Below are 21606 nucleotides of genomic sequence, written 5' to 3' on the forward strand. Positions count from 1 at the left end.
TCCATGAAATAGATAATTATAGTAAAAGGTTTATTTCCAAGATGGGTCATCTATATTAAGGGATGAAGTAATATTTTTTATTAGATTAGCAGGGAGACAACCCTGAATGAAAGACAAGGATTACAACAATGCATCACCAAGCAGCCACCAGAAGCCAGAAAAAAAACCTAGTCCCCCATCGAAAGTAATAAAAAACCCTCATAACCCTATAGTTGTTTCTACATATTCTAACAAGCTTCCAATCTTTAACTAGAAAAATCCCAGTATACCTATAAACAGTAGTCCTAAAACTAACAATTTTGGTGTTCATATCATACATAAACCTAGAAATAAAAGTCTTAGCATGGCCATAAAACATAAAGTTTATCAAAATGGGTTCGAGACCCCAATAATCCACCTTGAGTAAAACATAAACAAAAAGAAAAAGGAAGGAGCCGAAAAAAAAATATCTACTCTTTCTTGAGCAAATTCCAATCCCTTTTGAGTCTTCCCAGATTTTGATCCAATGTGTTGTTCTAGTCTGTTTCCCCTTCCTTGTCCAACTCCTTTACTCTTGTTTGGCCACTTTATTTTTATTTTTCTTAATTCTACCATATCCAGAAATAGTTCCTAGAACAACATTCTTTTCATGATACCATCCATAATGCAACAAAGAGAGTTAACTACATCACACAGTAGTTGGATTTTTTTGTCTCGCTCTTCTTTTTTCTATTCCAGGGTTGATAGTTTCTCTATCATATAACGTAATTTCACTTCCATCTTACTACTCTCATCATGCATAGATGACATAGGAGAACACAACACCATATCTTCATCTTCAGAGATGTTGGGGCAGATAGGACTTTTGATCGAGGACTCTAGTTCACTTTCAATGTTGCTACCTTCATCCTCCCCTTCCTCTTCTTCATCCATTTCCTCCATTTCATTATTAGGGTTTACTTCAGGTTCGTCTTCTTCCACCTGGAAGTCCTCATCTTTCGCGTTATCCTTTGAGTCATCTTCCTCCTCCAAGTCATAGATTTCCTATAGATTAGCCTTGGCCAGGTTTTCCACTTCCTTATTTAAATCTCTTCTTCCTTTCGCATGCAGATGGGTTGACCTTCTCTCACCCAAACTGCTCTCAATGTTTCCCTTCTCTGTCATTTTTTCCCCTTCATCATCAGAATTGTGCACCTCTAGGTCTATGTTAATGATTTTCCCCTTTGACTCTTTATTGGTTTTCTTGGTTTTTTGCAGCATGCGTTTAGGGTTATCAAGATTTCTTTTGGTAGGATTGACATAGCACAGTGCCACTTCAAGGGAGTCTTTTTGAAGAACATCATTAGAATTTTTGGGAATGGTCATAATAGAGAAAGACAGACTAGGATAATTCTGAGCTTTACCGGGAGAGAGCAAAAAACTTGGTAGATTTAAAAGGATCCTTCTCAGAGCCACCAACACTGCTAGACACAAATACAAGACAGTTAATGGAACGAGAGTGTTCCACAACAAACTTGTACAACAGATATATCAAACCTTGGTGTAGTTGGGGCATAGCCCCATTTTGAATGCACATTTGCAAAGAGGAGAATAGGAAAAAGGACATTAATTTTCTCATGGTGCCTAATGTGATTCAAGATAGGGAAATGATACCCATGCACAGTAGGGTATCTACCCTCTAAGGTAAAATATTTCATGACATGGTAACTAACAATAGGAAAGGGTTTGGGTAAAGCAGAGCGGTCATACCCATTATGGAGTGGCAATGGTTTCTCGCACTTTTTGAAGAATCGCTTCAAGAAACCTTTATAATCTCCTGAGCTTTTCCTTTCAACTCTTTCCCCTTCGTTCTGTAATCCTATCACCTTTATAATGTACTCCAAAGTTACAGTAAATGAAATTTTGTCGACTGTGACCATGCCATTCTGCAAAGAGTTGCAGAAACTAGTAGAGAAATCCTTGTTATAACCTTTTAATCCCAAGCAAAAGCGAGAGAAGCCAACCACTTGGAAAAGCTCCTAGATTTCCTTATTGTTGAGAAACCTCAAACAATTGTGAGGTCCAGTGCACTTGAGAGGCCCCCCCATGTTGAGAATAGGATAAACAAAGCACAACAAAACTTTGTGAAAGTGATTGGAAAAACAACTACATTTATGCACTTCCAAGCTTCTTCTTGAAGAATTACTTTTAATATTGTTTTTTCTAACTTTACTTGAATTAAATTTATTACAAGTGTAACACCAAATGCAATCATTAGGTAGCAAAAAATTCTAAGGCTTTCCCTATCTACGTAATGAAGACAATATCTCCCCGAATCCATATGCCATATCCATCCTTCGCTTTCACATCCGCATCGAGAAAGTTAGGATCTAGGACACAATCCATCTCAACTGTCTAGCTGGAGAGAGAACCCATAGTGCGAGGATGCCTAGTCATCTTCAACCTACACAACATCATGTAGGGGCCCACTTTTCTTTTAAAAATTTGAAAAAGGGTAGTCATCTTGGAATAATTCAAAAATATTGGTTTAAAAAAACCCCAAAAATAGAGACACCAAATTATCCACTTTCATTCTATCTTTCCTGAGCAAGGATTTCTTTAAGCTCTGTGGAGCTATTTTCAAAATTAAAAACCCGCCATTTTGGATTTCCAAGACTTTGATTAGAAATAAGGTCCACCATCCTATTTCCCTCCTTGTAGACATGTTGTATCTTAATACCATCAAAAGATGATAGAATGCTTTTGCACTTGTTAACCATACCCCGGACTTCCCACAATGGAGAGATAGCATTGTTAAGCCAGTCAATGATTAATTTAGAGTCACCTTCGAGGATAAAATTCTTCCTCAAGATAATTTGTAATATTAGGAGACCCATCCAAGCCATTGAGGCTTTAGTCTTTTTGTTAGTGGGCATACCGCGGTTGGAACCATATCCCAGAAGGATTTTACCATTATGGTATCTTATTAAGCCTCCTGCCCTTGAAACCCTAGGGTTACCTTTAGAACATCCATCAAAGTTACATTTAATCCATCCTATTTCAGGAGGTTGCCAAGAAGAGGTCTTTCTCAGTAACATTTTTTGAAAGTTAAGCTCTAAAAAACTGTGACGAATCCCATAGACTTGTCTTAGCCGGAGGTCCAAGAGGGAGGGGTAAATTTTTGAAGAAGCTGAGGGTTGAGCATTAACATTTTCTTTAATTTGGTGGATTATGATAGTTCCTTTTGCTTCTCATTTCTTCTCTGAAGACCCTATTGTTCTGTTCCTTCTAGATATTCCATGCCAAGAACGGGGGAGTTTGATACCAAATCCTTTTTTCCACCCAGTGCAAGTAAGGAGATAAATGCCAAGCTTCTATAAAGTCTTTCATATTTCTAGGTTGAGTCTAGCTAGTTTTCAACTTGATAAGAACCTCTTCCCAAATTTCTTGGGCATAAACATAATGAAGGAATATGTGTTCAATACTTTCCATGTCCTTTTGGCAAAGCTTGCATCTGTTAGAAAGAACTAATCCCCATCTATTCAAATTACCAATCATGAGGATCCTTCCATGGGTTGCATCCGACCAAAAACAATTGATTTTTGGGATGAGACACTTGATCCAAATATCTTTCCAATTGAAATCTTCAATAGTGTCTTCTTCCAAATTTTGGTAAGATGATTTTACCGTGAAATTCCCTAAGGCATTAGGTTTCCAATTCCACTCATCTTCCACCAAGGGAGAGTAAAGGGAGCAATTAGGAAGAAGAGTAGAGAGTTTAGAAGCATCGAGAAAAAGTTGATTTTCATTGGTGGGATGAACATTCAACTACGAGGAAACCATTCAATTCAAATATTTCTAAGAAGCATAATCCTCGTTCCAAATTATGTAGTCGTGTATATTATTTCCATAATCACTACTTAAGAATTGCTTGATATTCCTGAATTGTGGGATATGATCTAGGGGCAAATTGTGCAACCAAGGGTCCTTCCAAAAGTCGGTCTTTATACCATTTCCTATTAATATCTTGCCACTTCTTTTGATGTCATTTCTAGTTCTAGCCACATAATTCTAGATAGTAGAACCAACAGGGAGATCCATCAAATTGAAGAACTTATCATCACTCTAGTTAGGGAAGTACTTAGCTTTAAAGATGTCAGTCCAATCTTTTTGTGCTTCAGCTAATTTCCAGCCAATTTTGGTGATGAAATCTTTGTTAAAGGACTTGATCTTTATTATACGCAACCCTCCACAATTCAAGCATTTACAAACTTTTTTCCAAGAAACCAAGGAAAGTCTACCTCTTTCTTTAGTGCTCACCCATATAAACATTTATTAAAATTTCTCTATCTTATCAACAACAAAGCCTGACATTTTGAATAAAGAGAGGTAGTAGATTGGTATATTTTGCAAACAGGACTTGACAAGATATAATTTTTGTGCCATACTAAGGAGCTTTCCTTTCTAGCTAACCAATTTCTTTTGGAACCTTTCAAGCATGCCATTCCAAAAATTTAGAGAAGGATGTTTGGAGATGAGTGGGAGCCCAAGATATGAATCTGTAAGGGTAGTATCTTAACAACCAAGGATAGAGGATATTTAAGCTTGAAGGCTAGAGTTAACATTCATAAAGAACAGTTTACTTTTGACAAAGTTTATATACTGTCCTGAAATTAAAGCATAGTTGTCTAAGGTTGTTTTCCATTTCTTTGCCTGCGTGACAAAATCTTCTCCAAAAATTATAGGGTCATCAACAAAATATTGGTGAGTAATGGGGTTTAGGGTAGAGGCTGCCTTGGAGCCTTTGAGGGAGCCCTCTCTTCTGATTTTTTCTATATTTATTCCCAACACTTCAGCAACAATAATAAATAGATAGGGTGAGAGGGGTTCACCCTGTCTCAGACCTTTTTCATAGGAAAAGTATCCCTTACGACATCCACTTAGGAGAATAGATAATTTTGGAGTACAAACACATTATTATATCATTCCAAGGAATCTACCTTTAAACCCAGATCTCCTAAGGACTTCAAGAAGGAAGTCCCAAGACACTATCATAATCCTTGGAGATATCCAATTTTAAGACCATAGTAGGTTTTTGGTTATTTTCCTAGAATGAATGAGTTCATGTGCCACAATGACTGCATCCACAATGTGCTTTCCTTCCACAAACCCTTTCTGATTACTAGAGATCATTTTATCTATCGGTGGCTTCATAATATTGACAATCACTTCAAAGATATTTTTTTAAATAATATTGTATAAACTAATGGGTCTAAATTTTTTAGTGGAAATAGCATTATCATTTTTTGAAATCAGAGCTATACAAGTTGCATTTATCTATTTAAGAAGTTTATGTATCCTGAAGAAGTCTCTAACAGAATTGAAAATGTCACTTCCCACAATATCCCAATGATCTTGAAAGAAGGCTAGAGGGAACCCATCTAGACCAGGGGACTTACAAGGAGAAAAGGAAAACAGAGCATTCTTCAACTCCTGTAATGCACTCTTTTATTGAGATGAAGAAGATCAACATCCCCAATAATCTCTGGGATAACATCCAAAATATTGTTCCGGTTCTGACCACCACCCTAGCTCATGGGATTGTTTAGACTTAGAGATTCAATGAATAAAGCAGCCATATGATCCATATTCTCTAAAGAGTTTCCTTATTCTATTCCTAGTTCTATACTTCAAAGTAGATTGGTGGAAGAAGTTAGTGTTTTTGTCCCCCTCCTTGAGCCATTGTAATCTTGACTTCAGTTTCCAAAACACTTGTTCTTTTCTATTAAGTATGAGCAATTAGTTTCTAAAGTCCATTTCTTCTTTAAAGTCTTCCTCCTTATCAGTTCTCTCTTCCATTTTAGTTTGAATCACACTTAGAACATTTATGATGTTTTTTTTTTTTGAAGATGTTACCAAATGAGCATTAGTTCCATCCTTTAAGTTTCTCTTTTAGGATTTTGAGAGTTTGACTAATTCTAAAAATGGGGAGAATCACTATGATCAGACCCTGATCAAGGAGAGGACTAGAGAGAGAAGGAATCAAGGTAGTTTCAATTTGAAGAGATCAGTACCCTATCTAACTAGATCTAAATCAATTGATCCCCAAACCTTTTGGTTGTCCAAGTGAATTTAGACCCAATGAGAGAGATAGTCAATAACCCATAAGGATATAAACTCAACTAGCTCACACATCCTATCTGAGAAATCCTCAATCTATCCAACTTTCTTTGAGGGGAATAGGGGGGGGTTAAAATATCCAAATACCATCCATAACTCAAAAATTTTGTTACCAGTACGATTGGTAATGTAGTTCCATAATATAGCACAAGTAGCACAAACATTCAGTGCATAAACATCGACCAAATAACACTGTAGAATGTTGACATTTTGAATTTGTTGGTATTCTACATATAGATTGCATTAATGATATATTGTCATTGATGTCAGTTGAACTGGTAATGGCATTTATGTTATTGCTGATATTGTTGTTTTTGATATTGGCTAGTAACTGATAAGAAGAGCTTTGTGGAAGATGTTTTAAACCGGTGTGTTAAGTTTGTGAGTTGAATCAGTAAACTGGTGTAAAGGGTTAAACATTTTTATACAATGTAACCAATAAACCCTACCCTTTGATAAACCCTAACTGATCAAGTTTGATGGTTTATTATCTGGAGAGTGGTAATGCACATCGTGTGATGAGTTACAAAGTCCAATGGAGCGGTTGGAATTTTTGTGAAGAATGTGAAAAGATTGTTATGATTTCTAACGGTCTAGATTGCACCGACCTGTTTGTAATCTTGATGATGAGAATTAGGTTTTTGTTGTGTTACCGACCTAATTATATTTGTATTTAAGGTTGATGAAGTTGCTTGTAAGTGTTTTGGAAAAAGTGGGCAAGATTGGGAGAAACTTGTGAGTGTGCAATTGCCTAACCAGTGAATGGATCTATACTTTGAGTAAAGACAGATTAAAGGTTATAGAAGGATCTGATCAAGAAAATGTAGTGCTATTCAGATAGATCAAAAAAACCTATTGTTTTCTAACAATTACAATAGACGTAAAATCCCTTAACTGGGTAAGCTCTAAAAAGCTTGGTTACTCATTAAATCCTCTAACAAGGTGGTCCATTAACTTGGATTCTTAAATCTTCCAACAAGGTTACTCCTAACAGGGTATTATGCTTTTCGTCAAGGCATATTTGTAAATCCCTTAACCGGGTGATTTCTAAATAGGAATTAGTTCTTAATAGGACTTATTGTAAAGCTTTAACAGGCTTGACTCCTAATAGGGTGAACTTCAGAAGAGTTCAGATCACTATCTTTGTGAGTCCCATCTCACCGTGGTTTTTACCTATTTGGGTTTTCCACATATAAACATTTGTGTCAAGTGGTGAATGCTTTTGTGGTTGTGATCTTATATGTTAATTAGATTAACTTTTGATAAAGCATGATATCTAGAAGTATTGAAAGATGAATGTGTTGAGTTTTTATTAAGCATTGATGATGATTCATAAAGGTTGAAGTTATTTATTGTTAAGCTATTATAATAGTCAAACCAGTTGATGTCAAGTATTCCTATGAATATTGATCTTGACTAAAATAATTTTATTTTGTGTGATTGAATTTGAGTTTGGGAACTTTGTATCAGTTTTTCAATATACTAATTCACCTCCCCTCTCAGTCTTCTATGGGATACTTATTCTTTCATAATACCATTAATTGGTATCAAAGCATCTTAGGTCCTCTTTATCTAAAAGCCTAATAGCTTGAGGAAAAGATATTGTAGATCATTATGAAGAAAGAAGGGTTGAAGTTCAACAAAGATAACTATAGAATATGGAGTGATAGAATGAAGATTTAAATTAAGAGTATTGGTAGTCAGTATTGGGATCATATAGAGAATAAGAATATTACTCCTACTGGAACCCTAACTGATGCTCAGAAGAAAGAATAGCAACAAAATCACCAAGCATTAGAGGCTATTATCCGTTCCCTGTCTGATGCTGAATATCTAGATGTTCATGTTCTTGAAACTACATATGAAGTATGGAGGAAATTAGAAGATATTTATAGCAGTGATGAACATGTCAAGATTTCTAAAGAAGAGAGTTTAAGAGGAAAGTTTGATGATATGAGAATGTCTGACAGTGAGAATGTCCAACACTGTGGTCAAAGGATAAAAGAGATAGTTGGAGAGATAAAGAGTGCAGGAGGGAAAGTGGAAGATGCAACAATAATCAGTAAGGTACTGAGAACCTTGCTACCATTCTATGAACTAAATGGTTATGATGGTAGTATACAGAGATCATAACCTACATTTAGAGCTTCTATCACTAACCCATGTGTGAGAAGAAGTAAAGATACTGGCCATAGTTATGAATCTAGATCCATCAGAGATGTTGATGATGAAGACAACTTAGTGGAACCTGAAGCATTATTGGAAAAATGACTTCCTAGAGGCACTGGTAAATATAAAGGTAAGCTACCTTTAAAATGTTTTGCATGCAACAAAATTGGTCTTATAGCAACCAATTTCCCTAATGATGAAAATGAGTACAAAAGAGACAAATTCAAGAAGTATAAGGGTAAAGGAAAAAGAGATTGTCTTGTAGCTATTGACAATGGTATTACTAATGAAGAATTTGATGATGATACTAGTGCAGATATTGTGTTTGAAGCTATTAACGAAGAAATATCTGATCAGAAGGCACTAGTATCCAAAATGGATAACTATGATGATTGGATCATTGATAGTGGTTATTCACATCACATGATCGGTGATGAGAGAAAATTTCTTTCTCTGAAGGAATTTGATGGTGGTATTCTCAGATTTGGCAATGACTCACCCTGTATGGTGAAAGGCAAGGGAGTTATTTCTCTAATTGAGAAGAGCAGTGCTGACGATGTTTATTGGGTTGAAGGTCTAAAGCATAATCTTTTGAGTGTGGAACAACTTAATGATAGAGGATACCCACTAGATTTCGGGAATGGTATGTGCAAAATATTTGAGAACAAAGGTGAATTGATTGCAATTGCTAAACAGACCAGAGGTAATCAATTTCATCTCAACCCTAAAGTTAGAAACTATTTGATTACAAAGATAGATGATAGTTGGCTTTGGCATAGGAGATTTTTTCATGTAAATTTTGACAATATTATTAAAGTAAGCAAGTCTAAGATAGTACGAGGTTTGCCTTAGCTAGACAAATTGGTTAATGCTCTTTGTAAAGAATGTAAATTAGGAAAGATGACTTCATCAACTTTCAAGAGCAAGTCCTTCTCAGCAGAGCACTTGTTAGATTTCATTCATACAGATCTATGTGGACCAATAAGAGCAAGAAACATTCAAGGTGACATATATTTTATGATCCTCACTGATGATTGTTCAAAGATGATGTGGGTCACATTCTTGAAGGATAAGAATGAAGCTTTTTCTAAATTCAAGGCATTCAAAGCCTTAGCTGAGAAAGAGAGTGGGAAAAAGATAAAATGTCTGAGAATAGATCAAGGTGGTGAATTTACTTCTTTGAATTCACTAAGTATTGTGATGATAATGGTATCAAGCGGAAGCTCTCAGCACCAAGGACACCACAGTAGAATGGTATACCAGAGAGAAACAACTAGACAATAGTTGAAGCAACTAGGACAATGTTGATACAAGGAGATGTGGTGAAAAATTTTTGGAGAGAAGTTGTAAGTACAACGGTCTATACAATGAACCGGATTCTAATGAATAAACCAAAGAATGAAAGAAGAAAGAATTTGCCAGAATAGGTTAGCATCCTTATTAAGCCCACAAATGAAACCAATAATAATATCAAGGGTACAAACATGTTCAGTAAGAGAGATTCCAAACATCAACCAGACTTCTCTAGCAAAAATGCAATCAAGAAAGATGTGCCATGTAGTCTTAGGCTTCCTACAAATAGAGCATAAGTCATAAGCAGATGAGTTATTCCTAACACACAGTCTATCTAGCATGATTTTCCACCTAAAATATTTGATCTTAGGGGGGATGGGAGACTTCCATAATTTCTCAAAGGTTTTCTGCCAAGCAGAGGTACTTGAGTCAACATACCAAAAGGGAGTTAATATGATCAACCACTGAGGTGTCATAATTGAGAAATCTATAAATAGACTTGGCTTTGATCTTGGAGAGGAGGGATCCTTCCTTCCAAAGGAATGAGAGGTATCTATGAGAGTCAACATCAGTGTTCCTGGGAAGGTTGAGACAAGCACAAGCACTTTTAATCATATTGTAGGTTTTGTTATGGAGGCAAGAAGGCCATACTCACCACTAAGATCCTCCCAGCTAATAAGATTATCATGCTCCAAGATGTCCATAAGATACTTAATGCTCTTATTATACCAGCACCTAGAAGAATAGCCTTGGGTTAAGGCAAGGGGTTTAGAATTATGGTAGAAATTTCACCATATTGATCTCTCCCCATGTAAAGTGTTGCTATAGTCAATGTTAGAGCTAACAATAAGTTTGTGCACATGCTCCCAAGTTTTCCAGATGGACTTGAATAGCCAAGTGCCTTGGACAGACACAGAGAAAGCACCTACAACCAGATCACTAAAGGGGAGGGCTTTTCAAGATTTGGCAAGCTTGGGGACACCATTTTGAATGTTGTTTCTGACAAGAATCTTCCAAGGTTCTTGTCCTTCCAAGCATGAAATATCCATTTGGAACCAAGGGAAATTCCTTTCATTCTGAGATCCTTAAGACCTAGCCCACCAAGTTTCTTGTCTATGTGGCACCAGATCCATTTGACCACGTGGGCCTTTCTTTTACCCTTGCCATCAGACCAAAGGAATCGTCTGATAGATTTTTGGATTTCAAAAATTTGGTAGTTACTGAACATTAGGCAGAGGAGTAGTAAATATTGTAGGAAGAAAGGATTTTCTAGCAGACTTGAATCTTACCAGCTAGGGACAGAACCCTATTATTCTACTTGTTAATATTTTTATCAATCTTCTCTTTGAACCAAAGCCACAATCCTTAAGAAAGGGAGAGACAGATAAAGGGATACCAATTTATCTAACTATCATGTTGGGTCCTCCCCATGAGTATCCAAACTATTGAAGCCAGTTTGGGGGTTCCTCTTTCCACCCAAGAAAAATAGATTTGGAGTTGGGGATATAAGTACCAGAAGCTCTAACAAAGGTGTAAAGTTTTTGATTGAGGTAGTCAATGTTATGCCTAGAGAGCTCTAGAAAGAGTGAGGTATCATTAGCAAACTGAATGTTGAGCAATTCAGAGTCATCCAATAGCTTAATGCCATGAACTATAGGAGATAAGGTGTCATATCTTAGGAGGTAGAATAAGACATCCAAGGCAATAACAAACAAAGAAGGGGCAAGAGGACAACCCTGCCTAATGGATCTAGTAAGAGGAATAGGCTGAGAGAAAGTCCCATTAACCTCAATCAGGGCAGAGGCATCTTTAAGAAGGATTTGAACATATTTACAAAACTCGCTAGGGAAACCAAAAGATTTAAGCATCATGAGGATGAAGTCCCATTCCACCTTGTCATAGGCTTTCTCAAAGCCAACAAGGAACATGGTAGAATCATGATTAGAAGTCTTGGCCCATTCCATAGATTCCTAGCTAGTGACAAGGTTCTCCAAGATATACCTACCTTTAATGTACCCAGTTTGGGTAGAACAGATGAACTTGGGAAGAATTTTTTCAAGGCAAGAAGCTAGGGATTTGGCTAAGATTTTATATGAGATGTTAAGGAGGGTAATTGGCCTCCATTTTTTGATGAGGGATTTGTCCCCATCTTTTGGGATAAGTTTCATAATGTCCCTATTAATGGACTCCCCAAGGGTGCCAATATCAAGATCTTCAGAGTATATGTCATAGAGGTCTTTAGTGACCCACTCAATATTAGCTTTGTATAATTCAACAGGGAGCCCATCAAGGCCTGGGGCCTTATTATCCTTGAGAGCGTTAATGAAATCAATAATTTCTTGCATAGAGATTTTGGTCTTGAGGAGGAGAGATTCATTCTTAGAGATCCTATTAGGGATAATGTTATTACATCTATTTCTAGCATCTTTCAATGCTTCATTATCTTCTAAGGTAAAGAGAGTCTTATAAAACATTTCAAAAGCATCTTTGATATCATTGATATTCAGGAGTTCCTTGTCCTCCACTATGATTCTGTCAATTTTCTCTCTGTTCTATTTTTGTTTGAGAAGGTTAAAGAAAACTTTGGAGCCTTTGTCTCCAAACTAGAGCCAGCGATTACTGGCTCTGATGAAGGCACCCCTGATTTTGATGTGTTGATGTTTCCTAAGGATGTCTCTAGCCTAAGAGACCCATTCAGCCAAGGTAGAAGAGGAAGGTTGTAATTGAATTTCTTGTTCTGAGTGGAGTTGATCAGTGAGAATTTTTTCCAAATATCTATAATCCTTGGCTTTCTTCTGGCTAAAAGTTTGGAATATATTCTACTAGGAGGAGATATTCCTATTCCATCTGAGAGTGTGAGATTGGGGATGTTGATTTTTCATGTTAAAGAGTCTAACCATTTTAATGGCAATTAGGACATCCTTATCTTTCAACAGGAAGGTTTTGAGGATTAACTTCTTATTGCAAGGATTGTTGTTGGAGATGGAGTTCCTAGTATTAATGATAGCTATGATAGGATAATGGTCGGATAAAGTCACTGGTAAGAGAGCCACCAAGTTCTCCATGTGGTTAGGGGAAAAACAAAAGTAATCTTTATTGACATAAAACCTATCTAATCTAGAGTAGATTCAGTTAGGTCCTTGCTGAAAGTTACACCAGGTGTACCATAGGGCAGAGGTTTCAGATTTGTTGCCATCAAGGGGGTTGAATAGCTGCATTTGTTGCTTAAATCTATCCCATTGAGGTTTCTCAAGTCTTTTCCATTCAATAGGGATACCACCGACCTTATCATCTTTGTTTTCAATCATGTTAAAGCCCCCAGCCATAACCCAAGGGATATCCGAGAGGGATGCCAGCCAATTCTAGAGGGACATTCTTTGCCTATAATCGTTAGGAGCATATATAGAACAAACACCAAAATAAGAGCCTCTAATATCGAGGGTAGCCCATGCCACTCTATTACATGGGGAGATATCCCTATCCCTAATGTAATTCTCCCACTTAGGGTTAATGAGAAGACCAACTCCACCCTTTCCTTTAGGATGATTACTGGATACTTTGATTGCATCTCTTCAAATAAAGTCAAGAATAGTGTCAAGAGAGAACTCAATGGCTTTAAGTTCTTGAATCATCAGAAAATCAATATTTTTATGACAGTTCAGAAACCTTTTAGTAACAAACTTCCTATCAGGAGACACCAGGCCTCTAATATTCCATGAGATGTACTTCATGGGAAAAGAGGATTAAAAGGGACTACTCGGGAGACCATTTTGATCTTCAAACATTTTCTTATTCTTGGAACCAATAGGTCTACCTTTATTCTTAGTCATGGATCATCCTTTCATGAGGTTATCATCATCCTCACTAAGATTAGTTTGATTAGTCCTACCATCAATATTTCTCCAATGTTGGACCCAAACAATTAGGACCCTGGAAAGCCAGGGAGCATTGAGCCAAATGATGAGCTTAAAATATGCTCATAATTTGGATGTTATGATAAACTTTTAAATGCCTTTACTTTTGTTATTTCATGGATGTTCAGACTTTGTAAAACCTTTTTGGGATATCCTGTAGTGAGATACTTTTATATTCCTGCAGCTCTTTGTGATTGACTTGATTGCATTTATTGCCCCGTTGACCCCCCTAAAATGACTGGTATATCGTATACAGTTTTTGAATGATGAAGTAAATCTAAAATGTGTGATTAATGAATAGATATCGAGTATGTGCCATACGCCTTTTCTGTTGCCTGTTACCTTTTGTTTTGCAGAATGTTGAAGAACGATCGAGTCAAGCACAACCAATCTCGGCCTTGCAGTAAAGTCCATTTCCTGCACGACTTCGAGGAAGCTCCGGCGAAGACTCTTTGACCGAAATCATGGGAAAGAATTTTAATGACAAAGAGTGGATCGCTAGATTCTCTCTGGATCGGGTTGAATGCATAAATTCATTTATGAAGTTTGTTCCTTGATTCGAGGATATGTTTTACTTCCATGTCTTTCTTTGATGGGGTTAGTTAGTTAGTTGCTCTCCTATTTTTAAATAAAGCTTCTCCTCTTGCATGAGAGAAGGGCAAGAGAGAAGGATAGAATAAGAATAGTAGATGTCATGATAATGAAAGACAAAATTTGTTTAACTAGAAGCAGAGTTTGTTGTTAGTTTCCACATCAACAAAACAATGTATATCATTCTATTTTTATGAATAAAGTTCAATGAAGTTTTGAGTTTAGTATTTGCGTAATTAGGAGATGCTTGCTATGGGGGCCCTCTTAGTAGGTATCTGTAGCCAGTTAGTTAGTTGTTCTTTCCTGTTAAGCTTCAGTTTGCTTTCATCTTTAAAGTTTTTATACAAACTCAGCTTTACATTGCTCCTGCAGCATAAGGAATCCATCACTGTGTCTGTTCCTGCAGAATAAGGCCAGTTTATAGTTTGTGTTTCAGTTGTAGGATTGCAAATAATTTGTTTTATACTGGACCTGATCAGGTAATGCAAAGATGTGTAAGAGAAGACGAAACTTATGACATATTGCATGCTTGCCATGATGAACCATGTGGAGGACATTTTGCAGCAAAAAGAACATCAATGAAAGTTCTTACAACAGGGTACTACTGGCCAACATTACATAAGGATGTTGTGGCCTATACAAGAAAATGTGACAAATGCCAGCGTATGGGAAGACCAACTAAGTCCGATGAAATGCCACTATATCCACAGATAATAGTCACCCCTTTTGATAAATGGGGGATGGATTTTGCAGGGCTAATTGATCCACCATCAAATGGAAAGTCATACATTCTAGTTTGCACGGACTATGTAACAAAATGGGTTGAGGTAATAGCTATGACTCATGCTCGAGATAACAAAGTTGTTCAGTATGAACAAATTTTCACAAGATTTGGGGTTCCCAGAGAGCTTGTAACCGATCAAGGAGCTTAGTTTATGTCTAATCTGATCACTGCACTAATGAATGACTATAAAATCAAACATAGGAAGTCCAGCCCTTATCACCCTCAAGCCAATGGTCAGGCAAAGGTAACAAATAGAGAAATTGAGGTGATCCTCACAAAGACAGTATAGATACATAGAAAAGATTGGAGCAATAGACTTCCTGAAGCAGTTTGGGCTTACAGAACTACATGGAAAACAACAACTGGGTTTACACCTTTTGAGCTACTTTATGGGAAAACAGCCATGTTGCCCATAGAATTTAAACACAAAACTTTGAGGACAGCTCTTGAACTCAATATAGACATATCTGAAGCACAGAAAGACCATCTCCTGCAGGTAAATGCTTTGGACGAAATGAGAAAAGCTGCCCTGCAGCATACAGAAGCAATCCAACAGCAAAGGAAGAAATGGCATGATCAGCACATCAAAACCAGGAAATTTTCTACTGGAGATTGGGCTCTGTTATATGATTCCAGATATCAATAAAACCAAGGTAAGCTCACAACACGCTGGCTTGGCCCCTATGAAGTTGAAAATGTGTTCGACAATGGAGCTGTACAGTTGGTAACAATAGACCTAGTCCATTTCAAATTGCTAGTGAATGGCCACCGATTCCGGTTATACCACAAACCAGTCTCCAAGGAAGAATTCATGCAACAGTTCATTCAAGTTCCTCCCTCTACTCTTCCTGCAGCCGAAGGCTTTTGCCTTTCTCTTGCAGTGTTACCATAATTTTCAAAGAACATGCCCATAATAAAGGTTTTCTTTTCACAAAAGGAAACCCCTTTTCTCCATTATCATTTATCACCCCCATTTCACTTCTTTAACTTCCATCCATTCATTTGATCTGTTCATTTCATCCACCCATTTCACCCATCCATGTCATCCATCCGCATCAGACTTAATTAAGATATCTTTCCCACTTGTCAATCCATGCAGATGTCGTTATATTTCTTCACATGTACGTGCAATTATCAAAGGTATGCCATATCTTTTCTTATCGCATATTTGATTTATTTCATTCTATTCATTTTCTGATATGCATGTACTGGTCATTATTACCTGAACTTCTACCTGTTCTTTACGACATGTGAGGACACATGTCATACTTTAAGTAGGGGGCGGGGTAATCCATCTTTTAAAACCTATCTTTTTGGCGCTACCATAACTGCAAAATAATCTTCTTTAATACTTTTCTGGTACTTTCCAACTATGATCGCATGTCTTTCTTTATTGCATAATCACGATTAAGATTGCTTGTTCAAAAAAGTTCATTTTTGGAAAAAAAAGAAAGTAATGTGACGGAACGAAAGAGAAAAAAAACCAGAACAGAAAGGGAAGCAGAGAATTTGAATCTTCAACAAGGAATCGAGTTCGGCTAAAGGAAAACTGCAAGCATGGGTGGTCAGTTGGTGCGACATGAGCCTATAGCTCATGAAACATTATTTCAAAATACGCAAACAGTCCACGCATTCAGCCTCTGTGGATGGTTAAATTATTTTTTGAGCTTAAATGATTTTGATGAGGAGGATGCTGCAGAATTTTTGAGAACCCTTTCTGAAGGGGAAGCCACTGTATGGGGTCTAACGGTTGTTGCAACCGAAAATAGAATTGTAGAAGTAACTGGGCTTCCAGCCGTTGGAGAAAACTTTTCTTCAGACGCTGCAGCTGCAAGGGCTAAGTTTTCAATGCCTACTGATGGACCTCTGGAAGTCTCCAAGCAGGGATGCAAGTGCGTATCATTGCCTCCTCCTTATTCAGAGTATGCTACTTACATAATCAAGTATTTGACCTGTGAAGGCTGTTTTTCCTATCTGCATTCTCATCATTTCAAATTATTGAGCCATATGAGGCATGGGTTAGTTATAAATGTTCCGAATTTCTTGTTAAAATTTTTAGAACACAATGCCCACGGAACTCAACAAGGGAAAGATAATTCTGTCACTCATCATGGCCTTATTAAATTACTGATTGAGCCCTCTTTAAGGGATGTCTCATCTCTCTCCTAGCAACAATTTGTTGCCCAAAAGAGTTTGCAAATTCCACAACCTCCTAGAGTACTTACCCCACAGCCTCAGAAAAAGAAGAAAGAAAGTGCATCTACCAGTAAAATAGAGCAAGGGTCATCTACTCCTGTAGCACTTGGTCCTGCAGCTTTCACACCTGAATCCTCTGCTAGGGTACAAACTAGGTCTGCCACTAGGAGTGAGAAGGGAAAAACAAAGGTAGAAGGGTCCCCAAAATCTGACCCTCGTTCTCGAAAAAGGCAATGCCCCTCTCCTGCAGCACCTTCCCCTGTAGCTGTTTCTCCTACAGCAATGCCTGTTGCTATTTCTAGTTCACCATCATCCTATGGTAGGGCAAAGCCCTCTAAACAAACAAGGAAGAGGAAAGCTACCGGAACACCTCCTACAGCCGCATCAGTGCCAAGAAGGGTTTCTGCAAGGAAACAATCTAAGACCTCCCCTACTTCACCGCAACCTGAGGTAATTGTAATTTCAGAAGGGTCTGTTGAGTCTGAATTTAATGTTTCTTAGAATCTGTTCGAAAATGCTTCCCAGAGTTCATTCGTTCCTGAAGAGGAACAAGTTGAGACAAAAGAAACAGGGCATAATGAGCAAGGGTTACCAAATCTTGATGATTTGGCTACTGCTGCTATGCAATTTTCGGAGGAAGCACAGACTTCTCCACCACAGGAACAAGAAGAATTTATCTTGCAACAAGAGCAAGAACAGATTGAACAATTGAATGTGCCTAGTGAAATTGTATCTCATCCTACAGTTTGTAAAGCCATTGTTGTGTATAAGAGAACATTTTTAATGGAGTTTCGGGAATATGTTAAAGCTAATTGGGAAACAGTTACATTGCAAACCCTGACTTTCCGATACATAGCCCAAACTGTCATGCAGAAAAGTCTATGGGAAATAGAAAAGAAGAAATTAAAAAAGAAAATTGAAAGTCAAAAGTAGGAAATTGCTGAGTTGAAAGCAAAAACGGACGAAATGTTGAAAGTAACTAGTCAGATTATGGAATGTAGACCTCCACCCAGAGTTTATGCTCTGTGCCTTAAAGAACAGTTTTTATGGTTCCAATTGATGAGAATTTCCAAAAACTAGGACCCTATAATTCATACTGCCAAAGAATTCTATGAAGCATACCAGGCAGCCCCTAACTAGTTAAGGAATTCTCTCTGTGAATTCTATTTGCATGGCTTTTTAATACCATTTGAAACAGAATGGAATCCTCTTCTATATATTGGTGATATTCATTTGAGAGCATTTATGTCATGGGCAGAAAATGAGGTGAATTATGGCAGGCAGTGGGAAACATATGAGGAAGTTGAGAAAACAGAGCCTGTTCCATTACGATCTCACAGTTCAAACCTTTATGCAATGTTGAAAGATTGGTTTACTCTGACATATGGTGTTAATAATGTTTCAGCAAGAGAGAAAATATTTGATATTAGAAAACAAGTATATGATGAATTCCAAGCACAACAATATTCATTTTAGAAATTGGCATTCTCCAGAAGTGAGAAAAGATGGGAGAGGTTAACTATTGGGTTAAGAAAGTCAGAACCGCATGGTCCCTTAAATTTCATAGCAGCTTTCAAACGAACCAGCAGATATATTCAATTGAGACTTCAAACAAGATTTGAACTATGGTTGCCACTGACATTCAGACCCCCTGTGCTAATGTGGCCACTTTATCCTCACCAGGCTACAAATCTTAACAATGAATTAGAAGACCAAAGATATGAAAAATGTCAGGATTTCAGAGGATTTTATTACAAGTTTAAAAATTCGTTTCAGAGTCATATAGCAACCACTGATTTCAGAGAAACCACTAGGAAAGTTAATACTGGAAGACCAGCATTGGGCTAAGTAGGGGGCAGTGATGAGCTTAAAATATGCTCATAATTTGGATGTTATGATAAACTTTTAAATGCCTTTACTTTTGTTATTTCATGGATGTTCAGACTTTGTGAAACCTTTTTGGGATATCCTGTAGCAAGATACTTTTATATTCCTACAGCTCTATGTGATTGACTTGATTGCATTTATTGCCCCGTTGACCCCCCTAAAATGATTGGTATATCGTATACAGTTTTTGAATGATGAAGTAAATCTAAAATGTGTGATTAATGAATAGATATCATGTATGTGCCATACACCTTTTCTGTTGCCTGTTACCTTTTGTTTCGCAGGTTGTTGAAGAATGATCGAGTCAAGCACAGCCAATCTCGGCCTTGCAGTAAAGTCCATTTCCTGCATGACTTCGAGGAAGCTCCGGTGAAGACTCTTTGACCGAAATCATGGGAAAAAATTTTAATGACAAAGAGTGGAGTGCTAGATTCTCTCTGGATCGGGTTGAACGCATAAATTCATTTATGAAATTTGTTCCTTGATTCGAGGATATGTTTTACTTCCATGTCTTTCTTTGATGGGGTTAGTTAGTTAGTTGCTCTCCTGTTTTTAAATAAAGCTCCTCCTCCTGTGTGAGAGAAGGGCAAGAGAGAAGGATAGAATATGAATAGTAGATGTCATGATAATGAAAGATAGAATTTGTTTAACTAGAAGCAGAGTTTGTTGTTAGTTTCCATATCAACAAAACAATGTATATCATTCTGTTTTTATGAATAAAGTTCAATGAAGTTCTGAGTTTAGTATCTGCGTAATCAGGAGATGCTTGCTAAGGGGGCCCACTTTGTAGGTATCTGTAGCCAGTTAGTTAGTTGTTCTTTCCTGTTAAGCTTCAGTTTGCTTTCATCTTTAAAGTTTTTATACAAACTCAGCTTTACATTGCTCCTACAGCACAAGGAATCCATCACTGTGTCTGTTCCTACAGCATAAGGCCAGTTCATAGTTTGTGTTTCAGTTGTAGTTATTATGGTTTCTGTCATAATCAAATCATAGTTGAGTTAAAGAGCTTTGCATTACCTTCCTGTAGTGTAGGTAGGATTTCTTTTCAGTATGTATTTTTGCTAAGATTTGACCAAAATAAGTTCCTAGTGCATATATTTTGCTGCGCCATTTAAAGTATACGTCTCCTGGTTTGACAAGTAAATGAATGTCTACAGAGAGAGATATTGGTCACCTATTGGAATGCCCAATTCCCAGGAAAGGTTTTACTATGATTTTCATATCCTTTTGTGGGCACGACCATCACCAGACTTAATATCTTCTAAACCTGTATTAGCATAAAAAACTTCAATAACATGATTGTCCTCTATCTCATTAAGCATAGATGTCGAGGCATTGGTGGTGCTATCATTAGGGGTAAGCCCTGCATAAAATTTTGAATCAAATCATTTGGGAGTCCTAGATTTGAGTATCATTCTCGTAGGGTTATCACTCATGATAACATCACCAACACCAAGATCAGATTTTTCAAAGTTTTTAACCATATTTTTAACCAAGGAATTGCTTGAAGTTTGAAAAGCAGTTGGTATGGCATCAATCATAGGGATGGAGTAGTTACTAATGGCCGCAAATTGGTTAGCATTTTGATCAATAACACAGATTTGATCCAAGGTGAGTTGTTGGGCATTTTTCCATCTTCACTTCCTTGATGTGACCTTCTAGAAACCATCAGAAAGCGATTCCTCGGGAATTTTTGTGGAAGCAAAAACAAGGTTGCGGGGTTCAGAAACCACAATTGTGTTGTCAATAGTTGTTTTATTCATTTTAACGGGTTTAAAGCGAAGAGCCAAGTCTGAGGTGGGATTATTTTTAGGGTTAGCATCTTCTTCAACAAAGTGAAGATTAATTGGGTTTGAGATCGAATCCTTACTGGTGTTAGGCTTTTCAAAGGTTCCTATTGAGTTAATGTTAATCTTTTGCTTCCTGCGGTTAATAATTGGGCAATTCTTTCGAAGATGCCCTTCTTTTTTGCAAAGAAAATGAGTGTTTTAATCCACCAATTATTTCAACAAGGCAAACAAAGGTATCCCCATTGATTTTAAGGTTTAGAAACATAAGGATATCGATCCCAAGTTTAATAGAAATAAGCAATCTTGCATCGAGGTTGGGCACCAATCGCATAGTTTCATAAATCTAGATTATTTTCCCAAATGGCTCCAATAACTAGGGTAAAAAATACCAGAGGAAGTGAGGGACATCATTAAGCATGACCCATCTAGGGCATGATAATGCAAGAACTTCCTCATTAACCACCTCCGGAGACCAGGCTAGGGCACGAAAAGAAGTTTTTTCAACCGTCCAATACTGCCGTTTGAGGGCTTCGAGCTGTGACTCATGGTTGTTAAATAAAATAATATAGAGACCTTTCTGTAATTACCTACACAATGAAATCCTAAGCCCTAATTTCAAATTCCAGAGATTATGAAACCAATCATCTAAGAATTTTCTAAGCGGGCATCTCTAAACATCAACACAAGCAAAGAAGATTGCAGTATCACTTAATCTAGATTTTTCCAAAGCACTTTCTTTCAACATTTCATCATTTGGTGAAATTAAGGAGTGTGAGGGAATGGTAGAGCTCTTACCTTCCTCACTGGGTCATTTGCCTCTAAGAATCGTAAGAAATCTCGCACT

This window comes from Cryptomeria japonica, chromosome 9, assembly GCF_030272615.1.
Source record: "Cryptomeria japonica chromosome 9, Sugi_1.0, whole genome shotgun sequence".
Classification (NCBI taxonomy): domain Eukaryota; kingdom Viridiplantae; phylum Streptophyta; class Pinopsida; order Cupressales; family Cupressaceae; genus Cryptomeria; species Cryptomeria japonica.